Genomic DNA, 17,464 nt, shown 5'->3' with positions numbered 1-17,464 from the left:
ATTAGGGGATTACCTAGTCGATGTTGTTGTCTCTGGTGGCTCTATCGCGGCTAGCCCCCTCCCACCCACCCAAATCTGGATCAAATCGACCAAAAACCCCAAAAACAGAGGCGATGCAGTGAGATCTAGCTCGACACGGAGGGGAACGGGGGGGAATGGGACAGGGTTCCGGATTCACTCACCATAGCCTCCGCCGTCGCTGAGAATGAAAGCTCCGCGCTACTATCACCGAGAACAAAATCTCCGACACCGTCGCTGGCTCACCGCCGAGAACGAAAAGGAGGGGGTGGGATTCAGACAGGGGTACATGTTCAGACAGGCACGGGGATACATTTCACTTGATGCACTACCACATGGGACCCACATGTCTTAAACATAACCTCACTCCTGTTGATGACCAGTTTAATCGCCCGAGTGGGCTGTGGCTATTTGGGCTTCTGAAACGTAGCACCAGAGCTATTTTCGTCAACTATGTCACACTCCTTCCATTGCACCGCAAAGATGTCGCACATGAGCTATTGACCTGGAAGAGAGGGGCATAACTTTTCGCCTCTCGGATCGCCATAAGATCATTTGGGAGCGAAGCGGTTTTTACCTCACCAATACGAATCCGAAGTTGTGCTCGAATTAGCGTTGTTGTGATTGCCACATGATAAGTTTCCAAGCGATGTTGATTCTAAGCTGGTGTTTTCACTTTGACTATAGAATGTTGGGCTCTATTTCCATGAACTTTGTAATAGATAAGTAAATTGTTTGTTGTTTAGGTGCATAGTCTTAATGTAGAGGTTGACAGGTTAATAAATTAAACCTTTTGAAAAAGAGCAAGGGATTTTTTCATCTGCTTACAAGATCCATAAAATTCATAGCAGCTCACCAACCAAAGGACAAGTTCGTATAACCAAAAGATTCTTAGATATTGACTAATGACTTCATGCCACTGTCTGTCCCACGACTGGGAGCAAGTACACACAACTCTTTTACAAGGAGCAAGGCTTCCCTTAGAAATAACTGAGTCCACATTTTACTTATATTCTAGAATCCGAATTAGTGCACTATTTGTTGCTTCTTTATTCACTAGGGATTTGAGTTTGGTAGTATAGGCATAGAAGGTATCAGGAATTATCCATGAATAGATGGAAGTATAACATGCACAATATCTCGTAGCAAGGCTGCTATCTATCCCGCTCATTCTTTGCATTGCACCTTATCCTCTTACTCCGCTGCTCCAAAAAAACCCAGCTCGGTCCCATTTCTCTGCTAAAAACCAGTCCTACATGACCAGAAGCATTGGTCCTACATTACCAACAAAAAAGTTTTAGCCCTCTCGCAGGAAGATGTCTGTGAGCATATTGCAGACTAGATCTTTCAAACTTGCTTCTCTGCAGACCAGATCCTATGGATTTGCTTGCCTGGAGACCAGATCTTACAGATTTTGCTGCAGACCAAGTCCTACAGATTTACTTACTTTTTAGCCCACTCTAGGGAAGAAGTCTGTAGGATCCAACATGATTTTGTCCAACATGATTCTAATAGTATTCCAATGGATGGCTTCTCCTTGGTTTTCTCGGTGAGGATAAGGCCAACTTCTGTCTTATCTGAAGCTTCTGCAACCTAGCACAAATGCAAGACAGATAAGACTATTAAGCGTTATGCTCATTCAACCAGTACAAGATTGGCTGGAAATTCTTTAAATATACACTACTGATAATGGCATGACATTCGATATAAATACCTTGATCAGAACATTTTCATTGATAGGCTTCATGTCTTTGACATCATCAGATTTAGGAATACCACCTCTTTCGTAATGAGATGCTTGGGGTTGTTGTATTCAACCTCATTCCCAGCATAGTTTGAAGGTGTGGCTAGGTCTCAGTGGTCTGGGATTTAACCAAGTCTTAGTCAAGTGACATACCATGCAAGAGAGAAAAAGAAAAAACTGAAGAATTTTTTTGCATGGATCTCAATGTAAGATCTCACGGATATAGCATTGACTGAGACTTAGCAAAGTATCAGTCGACTGAGACTTGATTAGCATAACATTCACCTCTGGTGCAAACTAGCTGATGCACTAAATTTAAATGAATCCTTCATGTGAATCACCGCATGATTGTTTCTATGATATGTTGGTTCTACTTAAGCTGGTGTTTCCTCTTTGACGATAGAAAGTTGCGATTTATTTTTTGTGAACTTTGTAAGAAATAAATAGGTGCATCGTCTTGAAGTAGAGGTTTGGAAGATTAATAAAATTAGTCCTTTTGGAAAAAGAAAAAGGCAAGGACATTCATTATTTGGTTTAAAAGATTTATAAAGCTCAAAGCAACTGACCAACCAGAGGACCCAGTTCATAACCAAAGGGTTGTTAGCCATTGACCTACGAGAGGACTGATGAGTTCAAGCCACTGTCTACCGCACAACTGTTTATAAGGAACAAGCCTTCCACACAATTCTTTTATAAGGAGTAAGGCTTCTCTGTTCTCCATAGGGATTTGAATCACATCTAGTGTCTTATTTGTTGCTTTTCTATTCACTAGGAATTTTAATTTGATACCATAGGCATAGAAGGCACACGGAACTATCTATGAATAGCTAGAATTACAACATGCACTCAATGGTAGCAAGGTCGCGGGGCCTCCACATCTTACTCCGCTGAGGCGCATAATACATCCATTTTGCATCATGTTTTCCTACTATTGTATATAATGTTGTTATGCATAATAATGCTTTATGAAGTAATTCTAATGCCTTTCTCTCATAATATGCAAGGTTCACACAAAGAGGGAGAATGCCGGCAGCTGGAATTCTATACCTGAAAAAGCTACGTCAAAGTTACCTATTCTGCACATCTCCAAATGAGTTGAAACTTCACGGAGATTTTTGATGAAATATATAAGAATTACTGGACCAAATAACTACCAAAGAGGGCCCACCAGGTGGGCACAACCCACCTAGGCGCGCCAGGGCCCCTAGGCACACCCTGGTGAGTTGTGCCCTCCTTGGCCCAGCTCCGGTGCCCTTCTTCTAGTATATAAGTCATTTTCACCTAGAAAAAGAAAGGATATTGACAAACATATCATTGGTCAATGATGCAATTCATGAAAGAATTAATAAGGGAAGAGAAGATTGACATGCAAATACACTATCTTGGACATCTTTTATGATTGCGAGCCCCCATCAAAATACTATATGACGAAATTGTTGACGTTGGACAAGGAAGACAACATAATGATTTATGTTTGTTCATATTCACATAGAAGTTATATTGTCATAGATCCTTTAACATGTGGTTCTTGCCCCGTATCTTTGCTAGCCAAAATTCCGCACTAAGTAGAGATACTACTTGTGCATCCAAAAACCCTTAAACTCAAATCTTGTTTTGAGAGTCCACCATACCTACCTATGGATTGAGTAAGATCCTCAAGTAAGTTGTCATCGGTGCAAAAAAGGGCAATAAAAATTGCTTCTAAATGTGTTGGATCATTTAGTGTTAGAGCAAATTTAGCATTGTACAAACTTGTGATGGCAAAATAATAAAGACGACAGACTGCATAATAAAGGTTGCTATCACAAGGGCAATATAACATGACGTTCTTTTGCATTAAGAGATTGAGCATACAACCAAAAAGCGCATGGCAACCACTGCTTCCCTCTGTGAAGGGCTTATCTTTTACTTTTATGTATTTACTTTTATGCAAGAGTAAAAGTATTTCTCTCTATTCCTTTTTATTTTCTCTTTTGGCAACCCCATGTGGTGAGGAAAGATCTAGGCACATACATCCAGTTGGATATGGGTGGGCATGAGTTATTATTGTTGACATCACCCTTGAGGTGAATACGTTGGGAGGCGAAACTATACGCCCCTATCTTTCTATGTGTCTGGTTGAAACTTTTTTCTCATGTGTATGCGGTGAGTGTTAGCAATCATAGAAGACTATATGATGGTTGAGTATGTGGACTTGCCAAAAGGCTCCGATATGTGACCCTTCCTAAAGAGATGATGAATTGTAGTTGCAAAGTTTACTGAGAACATAGTTTGTTGGTTTTCAATAAGGTTTATGCTTTATACTTTGATGTTGTAATGAATTGTTACTTGTTCATGAGAAGTTATATGCTAAAAGTTCTGTAATAAAGTTTGTTGCAGTTATAATAATATACATGATGCTTCTATGTCCGTATTTTGTATTTATCGATTCCTCTCTCTCTAAGCATGTGGACATGTTTTTCAATTTCGGGTTTCACTTGAGAGCAAGCGAGGTCTAAGCTTGGCGAGTTGATACGTCCATTTTGCATCATGTTTTCCTACTATTATTTATAATGTTTTTTATGCATAATAATGCTTTATGAAGTAATTCTAATGCATTTTCTCTCATAATATGCAAGGTTCACACAAAGAGGGAGAATGCCGGCAGTTGGAATTCTGGACCTGAAAATGCTACGTCAGAGTTAATTACCTATTCTGCACAACTCCAAATGAGTTGAAACTTCACGAAGATTTTTTATGGAGTATATAAGAATTATTGGAGCAAATAACTACCAGAGGGGGCCCACCAGGTGGGCACAACCCACCTGGGCGCGCTAGGGCCCCCAAGCGCGCCCTAGTGGGTTATGCTCTCCTCGGCCCACCTCCGGTGCCCTTCTTATGATATGTAAGTCATTTGGACCTAGAAGAAATAAGGAGAGGACTTTCGGGACAAAGCTCCACCGTCTCAAGAAGGAACTTGGGCAGGAGCACTTTTTCCCTCCGGCGAAGCGATTCCGCCGGGGGGAAGTTCCCTCCCGGAGGAGGAAATCGTCGTCAACATCATCACCAACAACTCTCCCATCTTTGGGAGGGCAATCTCCATCAATAACTTCAACAACACCATCTCCTCTCAAACCCTAGTTCATCTCTTGTGTTCAATCTTTGTACCGGAACCTTAGATTGGTACTTGTGGGTGACTAGTAGTGTTGATTACATCTTGTAGTTATATGGTTTATTTGGTGGAAGATTATATATTCAGATCCATTATGTTATTTAATACCCCTCTGATCTTGAGCATGATTATCATTTGTGAGTAGTTACTTTTGTTCTTGAGGTCACAGGAGAAATCTTGTTGCAAGTAATCATGTGAACTTGATATGTGTTCGATATTTTGATGATATGTATATATGTTATGATTCCCTTAGTGCTGTCATGTGAACGTCGACTACATGGAACTTCAACTTATAGGGCCCAAGGTAATGAATTGTGGAGTACTCCCTTCGTTCCAAATTACTCATCGTGGTTTTAGTTCAAATTTGAACTAAAACCATGACGAGTAATTTGGAACGGGGGGAGTAGTTATTAGATGATGTGTTGCGAGAGTGACAGAAGCTTAAACCCTAGTTTATGCGCTACTTCGTAAGGGGCTAACTTGGATCCAAAAGTTTAATGCTATAGTTAGATTTTATCTTAGTACATTTCTCGTAGTTCCAGATGCTTGCGAGGGGGTTAATCATAAGTAGGAGGTTTGTTCAAGTAAGAACAACACCTAAGCACCGGTCCATCCACATATCAAATTATCAAAGTAGCGAACACGAATCAAACCAAGATGATGAAAGATACTAGATGAAATTCCCGTGTGCCCTCAAGAATGTTTTTCTTATCATAAGAGACCGTTTTGGCCTGTCATTTGCCTCAAAAGGATTGGGCTACCTTGCTGCATTTTCGTTACCGTTACCGTTACTTGCTTGTTACAAATTATCTTGCTATCAAACAACTTGTTACCAATTATTTCAGTGCTTGTAGTTAATACCTTGCTGAAAACCAGTTGTCATTTCCTTTTGCTCCTTGATACGTCTCCAACGTATCTATAATTTTTGAATGTTCCATGCTATTATATTACCCGTTTTGGATGTTTATGGGCTTTACTTTACACTTTTATATCATTTTTTGGGACTAACCTACTAACCGAAGGCCCAGCCCGAATTGCTGTTTTTTTGCCTATTACAGTGTTTCCAAGAAAAGGAATATCAAACGGAGTCCAAACGGAATGAAACCTTCGGGAGCGATCTTTTTGGAACAAACGCAATCCAGGGGACTTGGAGTGGAAGTCAAGCAAAAGACGAGGCGGCCACGAGGGTGCCCGGCGCGCCCCCCACCCTCATGGGCCCCTCGAGCGTCCACCGACCTACTTCTTCCTCCTATATATACCCACGTACCCCGAAAACATCCAGGAGCACCACGAAAACCTAATTCCACCGCCGCAACCTTCTGTATCCGCGAGATCCCATCTTGGAGCCTTCGCCGGAGCTCTGCCGGAGGGGGAATCGACCATGGACGGCCTCTACATCATCTCCAAGGCCTCTCCGATGAGTTGTGAGTAGTTTATCATAGACCTTCGGGTCCATAGTTATTATCTAGATGGCTTCTTCTCTCTCTTTGATTCTCAATACAAAGTTCTCCTCGATCTTCTTGGAGATCTATTCGATGTAACTCTTTTTGCGATGTGTTTGTCGAGATCCGATGAATTGTGGGTTTATGATCAAGTTTATCTATGAGAAGTATTTGAATCTCCTCTGAATTCTTTTATGTGTGATTAAGTTATCTTTGCAAGTCTCTTTGAATTATCAATTTGGTTTGGCCTATTAGATTGATCTTTCTTGCAATGGGAGAAGTGCTTATCTTTGCGTTCAATCTTGCGGTATCCTTTCCGAGTGACAGCAGGGGCAGCAAGGCACGTATTGTATTGTTGCCATCGAGGATAAAAAGATGGGGTTTATATCATATTGCATGACTTTACCCCTCTACATCATGTCATCTTTCTTAACGCGTTACTCTGTTCTTCATGAACTTAATACTCTAGATGCAGGCAGGAGTCGGTCAATGTGTGGAGTAATAGTAGTAGATGCAGAATCGTTTCGGTCTACTTGTCACGGACGTGATGCCTATATACATGATCATGCCTAGATATTCTCATAATTATGCGCTTTTCTATCAATTGCTTGACAGTAATTTGTGCACCCACCGTAATACTTATGCTATCTTGAGAGAAGCCACTAGTGAAACCTATGGCCCCCGGGTCTATCTTTTATCATATAAGTTTGCCATCTACTTTTATTTGCATCTTTTATTTTCCAATCTATATCATAAAAATACCAAAAATATTTATCTTATCATATTATCTCTACCAGATCTCACTTTCGCAAGTGGCCGTGAAGGGATTGACAACCCCTTTATTGTGTTGGTTGCGAGGTTCTTGTTTGTTTGTGTAGGTGTGTGAGACTTTTGAGGAGCCTCCTACTGGATTGATACCTTGGTTCTCAAAAACTAAGGGAAATACTTACGCTACTTTGCTGCATCACCCTTTCCTCTTCAAGGAAAACCAACGCAAGCTCAAGACGTAGCAAGAAGGATTTCTGGCGCCGTTGCTGGGGAGGTCTTTGCTCAAGTCAAGACATACCAATTACCCATCACAAACTCATGTCCCTCGCATTACATTATTTGCCATTTGCCTCTCGTTTTCCTCTCCCCCACTTCACCCTTGCCATTTTATTCGCCCTCTCTTTCCTGTTCGTCTTCTCTCTCGCGTGCCTTTTTGTTTGCTTGTGTGTTGGATTGCTTGTCATGATGGTGCAAGATAATACCAAATTGTGTGACTTTTCCAATACCAATAATAATGATTTCCTTAGCACTCCGATTGCTCCTCTTAATGATGTTGAGTCTTGTGAAATCAATGCTGCTTTGCTGAATCTTGTTATGAAAGATCAATTCCCCGGCCTTCCTAGTGAAGATGCCGCTACCCATCTAAACAACTTTGTTGATTTGTGTGAGATGCAAAAGAAGAAAGATACGGATAATGATATTGTTAAATTGAAGTTATTTCCGTTTTCACTTAGAGATCGTCCTAAAACTTGGTTTTTGTCTTTGCCTAAGAATAGTATTGATTCATGGAATAAGTGCAAAGATGCTTTTATCTCTAAGTATTTTCCTCCCGCTAAGATCATCTCTCTTAGGAATGATATTATGAATTTTAAACAACTTGATCATGAGCATGTTGCCCAATCTTGGGAAAGAATGAAACTAATGATTCGTAATTGCCCTACTCATGGTTTGAATTTATGGATGATCATACAAAAATTTTATGCCAAATTGAATTTTGCTTCTAGAAATCTTTTACATTCGGCCGCGGGAGGCACTTTTATGGAAATCACCTTAGGAGAAGCTACTAAACTCCTTGATAACATTATGGCTAATTATTCTCAATGGCACACCGAAAGATCTACTAGTAAAAAAGTGCATGCTATAGAAGAAATTAATGTTTTGAGTGGAAGGATGGATGAACTTATGAAATTGTTTGCTACTAAGAGTGCTCCTTTTGATCCTAATGATATGCCTTTGTCTACTTTGATTGAGAATAATAATGAATCCATGGATGTGAATTTTGTTGGTAGGAATAATTTTGGTAACAATGCTTATAGAGGAAACTTTAATCCTAGACCGTTCCCTAGCAATTCCTCTAATAATTATGGAAATTCCTACAATAATTTTTATGGAAATTTTAATAAGATGCCCTCTGATTTTGAGAATAGTGTTAAAGAATTTATGATCTCTCAAAAGAATTTTAATGCTTTGCTTGAAGAAAAATTGCTTAAAGTTGATGATTTGGCTAGGAACGTTGATAGGCTTTCGCTTGATGTTGATTCTTTGAAACTTAGATCTACTCCTCCTAATCATGATATCAATGAGTCTCTCAAAGCCATGAGAATTTCCATTGATGAGTGCAAAGAAAGAACCGCTAGGTTGCGTGCTAAGAAAGATTGCTTTGTAAAAGCGTGTTCTTCTAGTTTCCATGAAAATAATGATGAAAATCTAAAAGTTATTGATGTGTCCCCTATTAAATCCTTGTTTTGCAATATGAATCTTAATAATGATGGGACTGGAGATGAGTCAACTTTAGTTAAAAGGCGTCCCAATGATTCAGAGTTTTTAGATCTTGATGCTAAATTTGGTAAAAGTGGGATTGGAGAGGTCAAGACTTTAAATAGCATTGAACCCACTATCTTGGATTTCAAGGAATTTGATTATGATAATTGTTCTTTAATAGATTGTATTTCCTTGTTGCAATCCGTGTTGAATTCTCCTCATGCTTATAGTCAAAATAAAGCTTTTACCAAACATATTGTTGATGCCTTGATGCAATCTTATGAGGAAAAACTTAATTTGGAAGTTTCTATGCCTAGAAAACTTTATGATGAGTGGGAACCTACTATAAAGATTAAAATTAAAGATGATGAGTGGTATGCTTTATGTGATTTGGGTGCTAGTGTTTCCACGATTCCAAAAACTTTATGTGATGTGCTAGGTTTTCATGATTTTGATGATTGCTCTTTAAATTTGCACCTTGCGGATTCCACCATTAAGAAACCTATGGGAAGGATCAATGATGTCCTTATTTTTGCAAATAGGTATTATGTGCCCATAGATTTTATTGTTCTTGATATAGATTGCAATATTTCATGTCCTATTATTCTTGGTAGACCTTTCCTTAGAACGATTGGTGCAATTATTGATATGAAGGAAGGGAATATTAGATTCCAATTTCCATTAAGGAAAGGCATGGAACACTTTCCAAGAAAGAAATTTAAATTACCTTATGAATCTATCACGTGAGCTACTTATGAATTGAATGCCAAAGATGGTACTACTTAGATCTATCCTCGCTTTTATGCCTAGCTAGGGGCGTTAAACGATAGCGCTAGTTGGGAGGCAACCCAATTTTATTTTTGTTTCTTACTTTTTGCTTCTGTTTAGTAATAAATATTTCATCTAGCTTCTGTTTAGATGTGTTTTCATGTTTTAATTAGTGTTTGTGCCAAGTAGAACCTATAGGATAACCTACGGTGGTAGTTAATTTGATTCTGCTGAAAAACAGAAACTTTTGCGTGCACGAAAATAATTTTAGTAATTCACAGAAACGTGATTTTGAGTTGATTCTTTTTTCGGTAGATCTATAGACAAATTTCACAGGACCTCCTATTTTGGTAGGATTTTTAGAGTATTCAAAAGTTACAGATTGCTACAGACTGTTCTGTTTTTGAGAGATTCTGTTTTTCGTGTGTTCTTTGCTTATTTTGATGCATCTATGGCTAGTATCGGTGGGTATGAACCATATAGAAGTTGGAATACAGTAGGTTTAACACCAATATAAATAAAGAATGAGTTCATTACAGTACCTTATGTGGTGGTTTTTCTTTCTTGCACTAACGAAGCTTATGAGATTTCCTGTGGAGTTTTGTGTTGTGAAGTTTTCAAGTTTTGGGTAAAGATTTGATGGGCTATGGAATAAGGAGTGGAAAGAACCTAATCTTGGGGATGCCCATGACACCCCAAGATATTCAAGAATAACAAAAAGCCTAAGCTTGGGGATGCCCCGGAAGGCATCCCCTCTTTCGTCTTTGTCTGTCGGTAACTTTACTTGGAGCTATACTTTTATTCGCCACATGATATGTGTTTTGCTTGGAGCGTCTTGTATGATATTAGTCTTTGCTTTTTAGTTTACCACAATCATCCTTGCTGTACACACCTTTTGGGAGAAACCCACATGATTTGGAATTCATTAGAATACTCTATGTGCTTCACTTATATCTTTTGAGCTAGATAGTTTTGCTCTAGTGCTTCACTTATACCTTTTAGAGCACAGTGGTGGTTTAATTTTGTAGAAGTTATTGATCTCTCATGCTTCACTTATATTATTTTTGAGTCTTTTAGAACAGCATGGTATTTGCTATGGTTATAAAATTGGTCCTAGAATGATGGGCATCCAAGTTGGGTATAATAAAAACTATCATAGGAAGTGAATTGGATGCTATGATCAATTTGATACTTGATAATTGTTTTGAGATATGGAGGTGGTGATATTAGAGTCATGCTAGTTGGGTAATTGTGAATTTAAAGAATGCTTGTGTTGAAGTTGGCAAGTCCCGTAGCATGCACGTATGGTAACCGTTGTGTAACAAATTTGAAATATGAGGTGTTCTTAGATTTTCATCCTTATGAGTGGCGGTCGGGGACGAGCGATGGTCTTTTCCTACCAATCTATACCCCTAGGAGCATGCGCGTAGTGCTTGGTTTTTGATGAATTGTAGATTTTTGCAATAAGTATATGAGTTCTTTATGACTAATGTTGAGTCCATGGATTATACGCACTTTTACCTTTCCATCATTGCTAGCCTCTTCGGTACCGTGCATTGCCCTTTCTCACCTTGAGAGTTGGTGCAAACTTCGCCGGTGCATCCAAACCCCGTGATACGATATGCTCTGTCACACATAAACCTCCTTATATCTTCCTCAAAACAGCCACCATACCTACCTATTATGGCATTTCCATAGCCATTCCGTGATATATTGCCATGCAACTTTCCACCGTTCCGTTCATCATGACACGCATCATCATTGTCATATTGCCTTGCATGATCATGTAGTTGACATCGTATTGTGGCAAAGCCACCTTCATAATTTTTCATACATGTCACTCTTGATTCATTGCCCATCCCGGTACACCGCCGGAGGCATTCATATAGTCATATCTTGTTCTAGTTTTGAGTTGTAACTCATGAGTTGTAAATAAATTGAAGTGTGATGGTCATCATTATTAGAGAATTGTCCCTTAAAAAAGGAGAAAGGCCAAACAAAAAAAAGAGAAAGGACAAATAAAAAAGAAAGTCCCAAAAAAGGGGGACAATGCTACTATTTTTTTTCACACTTGTGCTTCAAAGTAGCACCATGTTCTTCATATAGAGGGTCTCATTTGTTGTCACTTTCATATACTAGTGGGAATTTTTTGTTATAGAACTTGGCTTGTATATTCCTACAATGGGCTTCCTCAAAATGCCCTAGGTCTTCGTGAGCAAGCAAGTTGGATGCACACCCAGTAGTTTCTTTTGTTGAGCTTTCATACATTTATAGCTCTAGTGCATCCGTTGCATGGCAATCCCTACTCCTCATGTTGACATCAATTGATGGGCATCTCCATAGCCTGTTGATTAGCCTCGTTAACATGAGACTTTCCTATTTTTTGTCTTCTCCACACAACCTCCATCATCATATTCTATTCCACCCATAGTGCTATATCCATGGCTCACGCTCATGTATTGCGTGAAAGTTGAAAAAAGTTTGATATTGCTAAAGAATGAAACAATTGCTTGGCTTGACATCGGGGGTGTGCAAGATGAGAGCATTCTCGTGTGACGAAGCTGGAGCATGACCAAACTATATGATTTTGTACGGATGAACTTTCTTTAGCCATGTTATTTTGAGAAGACATGATTGCTTTGATTAGTATGCTTGAAGTATTACTATTTCTTATGTCAATATGAACTTGTATTTTGAATCATTTGGATCTGAACGTTCATGCCACAATAAAGAAAATTACATTGAGAATTATGCTAGGTAGCATTCCACATCAAAAATTCTGTTTTTATCATTTACCTACTCGAGGACGAGCAGGAATTAAGCTTGGGGATGCTTGATACGTCTCCAACGTATCTATAATTTTTTATTGTTCCATGCTATTATATTACCCGTTTTGGATGTTTATGGGATTTACTTTACACTTTTATATCATTTTTGGGACTAACCTACTAACCGGAGGCCCAGCCTGAATTGCTGTTTTTTTTGCCTATTTTAGTGTTTCGAAGAAAAGGAATATCAAGCGGAGTCAAAACGGAATGAAACCTTCTGGAGCGATCTTTTTGGAACAAACGCAATCCAGGTGAATTGGAGTGGAAGTCAAGGAACAGACGAGGCGACCACGAGGGTGCCCGGCGCGCCCCCACCCTCGTGGGCCCCTCGAGTGTCCACCGACCTACTTCTTCCTCCTACATATACCCACGTACCCCGAAAACATCCAGGAGCACCACGAAAACCTAATTCCACCGCCGCAACCTTCTGTATCCGTGAGATCCCATCTTGGAGCCTTCGTCGGTGCTCCGCCAGAGGGGGAATCGACAATGGAGGGCCTCTACATCATCTCCAAGGCCTCTCCCGTGAGTTGTGAGTAGTTTACCACAGACCTTCGGGTCCATAGTTATTAGCTAGATGACTTCTTCTCTCTCTTTGATTCTCAATACAAAGTTCTCCTCGATCTTCTTGGAGATCTATTCGATGTAACTCTTTTTGCGGTGTGTTTGTCGATATCCGATGAATTGTGGGTTTATGATCAAGTTTATCTATGAGAAGTATTTGAATCTCCTCTGAATTCTTTTATGTGTGATTAAGTTATCTTTGCAAGTCTCTTCGAATTATTAGTTTGGTTTGGCCCACTAGATTGATCTTTCTTGCAATGGGAGAAGTGCTTAGCTTTGGGTTCAATCTTGTGGTGTCCTTTCCCAGTGATAGCAGGGGCAGCAAGGCACGTATTGTATTGTTGCCATCGAGGATAAAAAGATGGGGTTTATATCATACTGCATGAGTTTATCCCTCTACATCATGTCATCTTTCTTAATGTGTTACTCTGTTCTTCATGAACTTAATACCCTAGATGCAGGCAAGAGTCAGTCGATGTGTGGAGTAATAGTATTAGATGCAGAATCATTTCGGTCTACTTGTCATGGACGTGATGCCTATATACATGATCATGCCTAGATAATCTCATAACTATGCGCTTTTCTATCAATTGCTCGACAGTAATTTGTTCACCCACCGTAATACTTATGCTATCTTGAGAGAAGCCACTAGTGAAACCTATGGCCCCCGGGTCTATCTTTTATCATATAAGTTTACCATCTACTTTTATTTGCATCTTTTATTTTCCAATCTATATCATAAAAATACCAAAAAATATTTATCTTATCATATTATCTCTATCAGATCTCACTTTCGCAAGTGGCCGGGAAGGGATTGACAACCCCTTTATTGTGTTGGTTGCGAGGTTCTTGTTTGTTTGTGTAGGTGCGTGGGACTTTTGAGGAGCCTCCTACTGGATTGATACCTTGTTTCTCAAAAACTAAGGGAAATACTTACGCTACTTTGCTGCATCACCCTTTCCTCTTCAAGGAAAACCAACGCAAGCTCAAGTCATAGCAGTCCTCATTGGGTTTGACACTCTTACTTATCGAAAGGACTATGATTAATCCTAGAGACTAGAAAGGAGCAGATCCTAGAGACCTCTTCTGCACAACTCCAAAAGTCTTGAAAATTTATGAGAATTATTTTGGAATATATAAAAAATATTGGGCGAAGAAAATACCAGAGGGGATCCACTAGGCATCCACAAGGGTGGGGGGACGTCCTACCCCCCTGGGCGTGCCCCCCTGCCATGTGGCCCACCTGGCAGGCCCCCAATGCCCATCTTCTGCTATATGATGTGTTTTGACCTGGAAAAAATCAAGAGGAAGCTTTAGGGATGATCGCCGTCTCGAGGCAGAACCTGGGCAGAACCAATCTAGGGCTCCGGTGGAGCTGTTCTACCGGGGAAACTTCCCTCCCAGAGGGGAAATCGAAGCCATCGTCATCACCAACGATCCTCTCATTGAGAGGAGGTCAATCTCAAAATCTTCACCAGCACCATCTCCTCTCCAAACCCTAGTTCATCTCTTGTATCCGATCTTTGCTTCAAAACCTCATATTGGTACCTGCGGGTTGCTAGTAGTGTTGATTACTCCTTGTAGTTGATGCTAGTTGGTTTATTCGGTGGAAGATCATATGTTCAGATCCTTAATGATAATTAAACTCCTCTGATTATGAATATGAATATGCTTTGTGAGTAGTTACGTTTGTTCCTGAGTACATGGGAGAAGTCTTGTTATAAGTAATCATGTGAATTTGGTATTCGTTTGATATTTTCATGAGATGTATGTTGTCTCTCCTCTAGTGGTGTTATGTGAACGTCGACTACATGACACTTCACCATGATTTGGGCCTAGGGGAAGGCATTTGGAAATAATAAGTAGATGATGGGTTGCTAGAGTGATAGAAGCTTAAACCCTAGTTTATGTGTTGCTTCGTAAGGGGCTGATTTGGATCCATATGTTTAATGCTATGGTTAGATTTATCTTAATTCTTCTTTCGTAGTTGCGGATGCTTGCGAGAGGGGTTAATCATAAGTGGGAGGCTTGTCCAATTAAGGGCAGCACCCAAGCACCGGTCCACCCACATATCAAATTATCAAAGTAACGAACGTGAATCATATGAGCATGATGAAAACTAGCTTGACAGTAATTCCCATGTGTCCTCGGGAGCGCTTTGCTTTATATAAGAGTTCGTCCAGGCTTGTCCTTTGATACAAAAAGGATTGGTCCACCTTGCTGCACCCTGGTTACTTTTGTTACTTGTTACCTGTTACGAATTATCTTACCACAAAACTATATGTTACCGATAATTTCAGTACTTGCAGAGAATACCTTGTTGAAAACCACTTGTCATTTCCTTCTGCTCCTCGTTGGGTTTGACACTCTTACTTATCAAAAGGCCTACGATAGATCCCCTATAGTTGTGGGTCATCAAGACTCTTTTATGGCGCCGTTGCCAGGGAGTGCAGCGCCTTTGGTAAGTGGAATTTGGTAAGGAAACATTTATATAGTGTGCTGAAATTTACTGTCACTTGTTGCTATGGAAAATAATCCTTTGAGGGATTTGTTCGGGGTATCTTCACCCCGACAGGAAGAGAAAAGAGTTTCCCCTCAAGCTATTGAACCTACTGAAAATATTTATTATGAAATTCCTTCGGGTATGATAGAGAAACTGCTGGCTAATCCTTATGCAGGAGATGGAACATTACATCCTGATATGCACCTAATCTATGTGGATGGAGTTTGTGGATTATTTAAGCTTGCTGGTTTGCCCGAGGATGAGGTCAAGAAGAAGGTCTTCCCTTTATCTTTTAAGGAGAAGGCATTGACATGGTATAGGCTATGTGATGATATTGGATCATGGAACTACAGTCGATTGAAATTGGAATTTCATCAAAAGTTTTATCCTATGCATCTGGTTCATCGTGATCAGAATTACATTTATAATTTTTGGCCTCGTGAAGGAGAAAGTATCGCTCAAGCTTGGGGGAGGCTTAAGTCAATGTTATATTCATTCCCCAATCATGAGATCTCAAGAGAAATCATTATTCAGAATTTTTATGCTCGGCTTTCTTGTAATGATCAATCCATACTCGATACTTCTTGTACTGGTTCTTTTGTGAAGAAGACTATTGAATTCAAATGGGATTTATTGGAAAGAACTAAATGCAACTATGAAGATTGGGAACTCGACGAAGGTAATGAGTCAGGTATAAACCTTAAGTTTGATTGTGTTAAATCTTTTATGGATACCGATGCTTTTCGTGAATTTAGCACTAAATATGGACTTGACTCTGAGATAGTAGCTTCTTTTTGTGAATCATTTACTACGCATGTTGATCTCCCTAAAGAGAAGTGGTTTAAATATTAGCCTCCCATTGAAGTAAAAGTAGTATAACCTATTAAAGTTGAAAAAGAAACTATTACTTATAATATTGATCCTGTTGTTCCTAGTGCTTACATTGAGAAACCACATTTCCCTGTTAGAATAAAGGAACATGCTAAAGCTTCAACTGTGGTTGTAAGAGTTATACTAGAACACCTACGCCCCTTGAACAAACTAAAGTTGAACCTAATATTGCTATGGTTAAAGATCTATTGGTGGATAATATTGATGGGCATGTTATTTACTTCTATGATGAAGCTGCTAGAATTGCCAAACCCGATGAAAAAGACAAACATACACCTGTTGTTGGCATGCATGTTGTTTCTGTTAAAATAAGAGATCATTGTTATCATGGCTTATGTGATGTGGGTGCTAGTGTGAGTGCAATTCCTTTTACTTTATATCAAGAAATAATGAATGATAGTGCACCTGCTGAGATAGAAGAAATTGATGTTACTATTTAGCTTGCCAAAATAGATACTATATCACCAATTGGGATTGTTAGAGATGTTGAAATCTTGTGTGGGAAAATAAAATACCCTACTGATTTTCTTGTTCTTGTTTCCCCACAAGATGATTTTTGTTCCATTATAGTTGGTAGACCTTTCTTGAACACTGTTAATGCTAAGATCGATTGTGAGAAAGAAACTATTACTATAAGTTTTGGGGATGTGTCTCATGATTTTAATTTCTCTAAATTTCGTAGACAACCCCATGATAAAGAGTTGCCTAGTAAGAATGAAATTATTGGTCTTACTTCTATTGTTGTGCCTCCTACTGATCTTTTCGAACAATATCTGTTAGACCATGAAAATGATATGTTTATAAATGAAAGAAAGGAATTAGATGAAATATTCTTTAACCAAATGCCTGTTTTAAAACACAACTTGCCTGTTGAAATCCTTGGGGATCCTCCTCCGCCCAAGGGTGACCCCGTGTTTGAGCTTACGCAATTGCATGGTACTTTGAAATATGCTTATCTTGATGAAAAGAAGATATATCCTGTTATTATTAGTCGATAGATGGTTCAAAAAAGCAACATTGAAGAAT

This window comes from Triticum aestivum, chromosome 7B, assembly GCF_018294505.1.
Source record: "Triticum aestivum cultivar Chinese Spring chromosome 7B, IWGSC CS RefSeq v2.1, whole genome shotgun sequence".
Taxonomy (NCBI): domain Eukaryota; kingdom Viridiplantae; phylum Streptophyta; class Magnoliopsida; order Poales; family Poaceae; genus Triticum; species Triticum aestivum.
The sequence above is the reverse complement of the archived record's forward strand: the minus strand, read 5'-3'. Positions refer to the sequence as shown.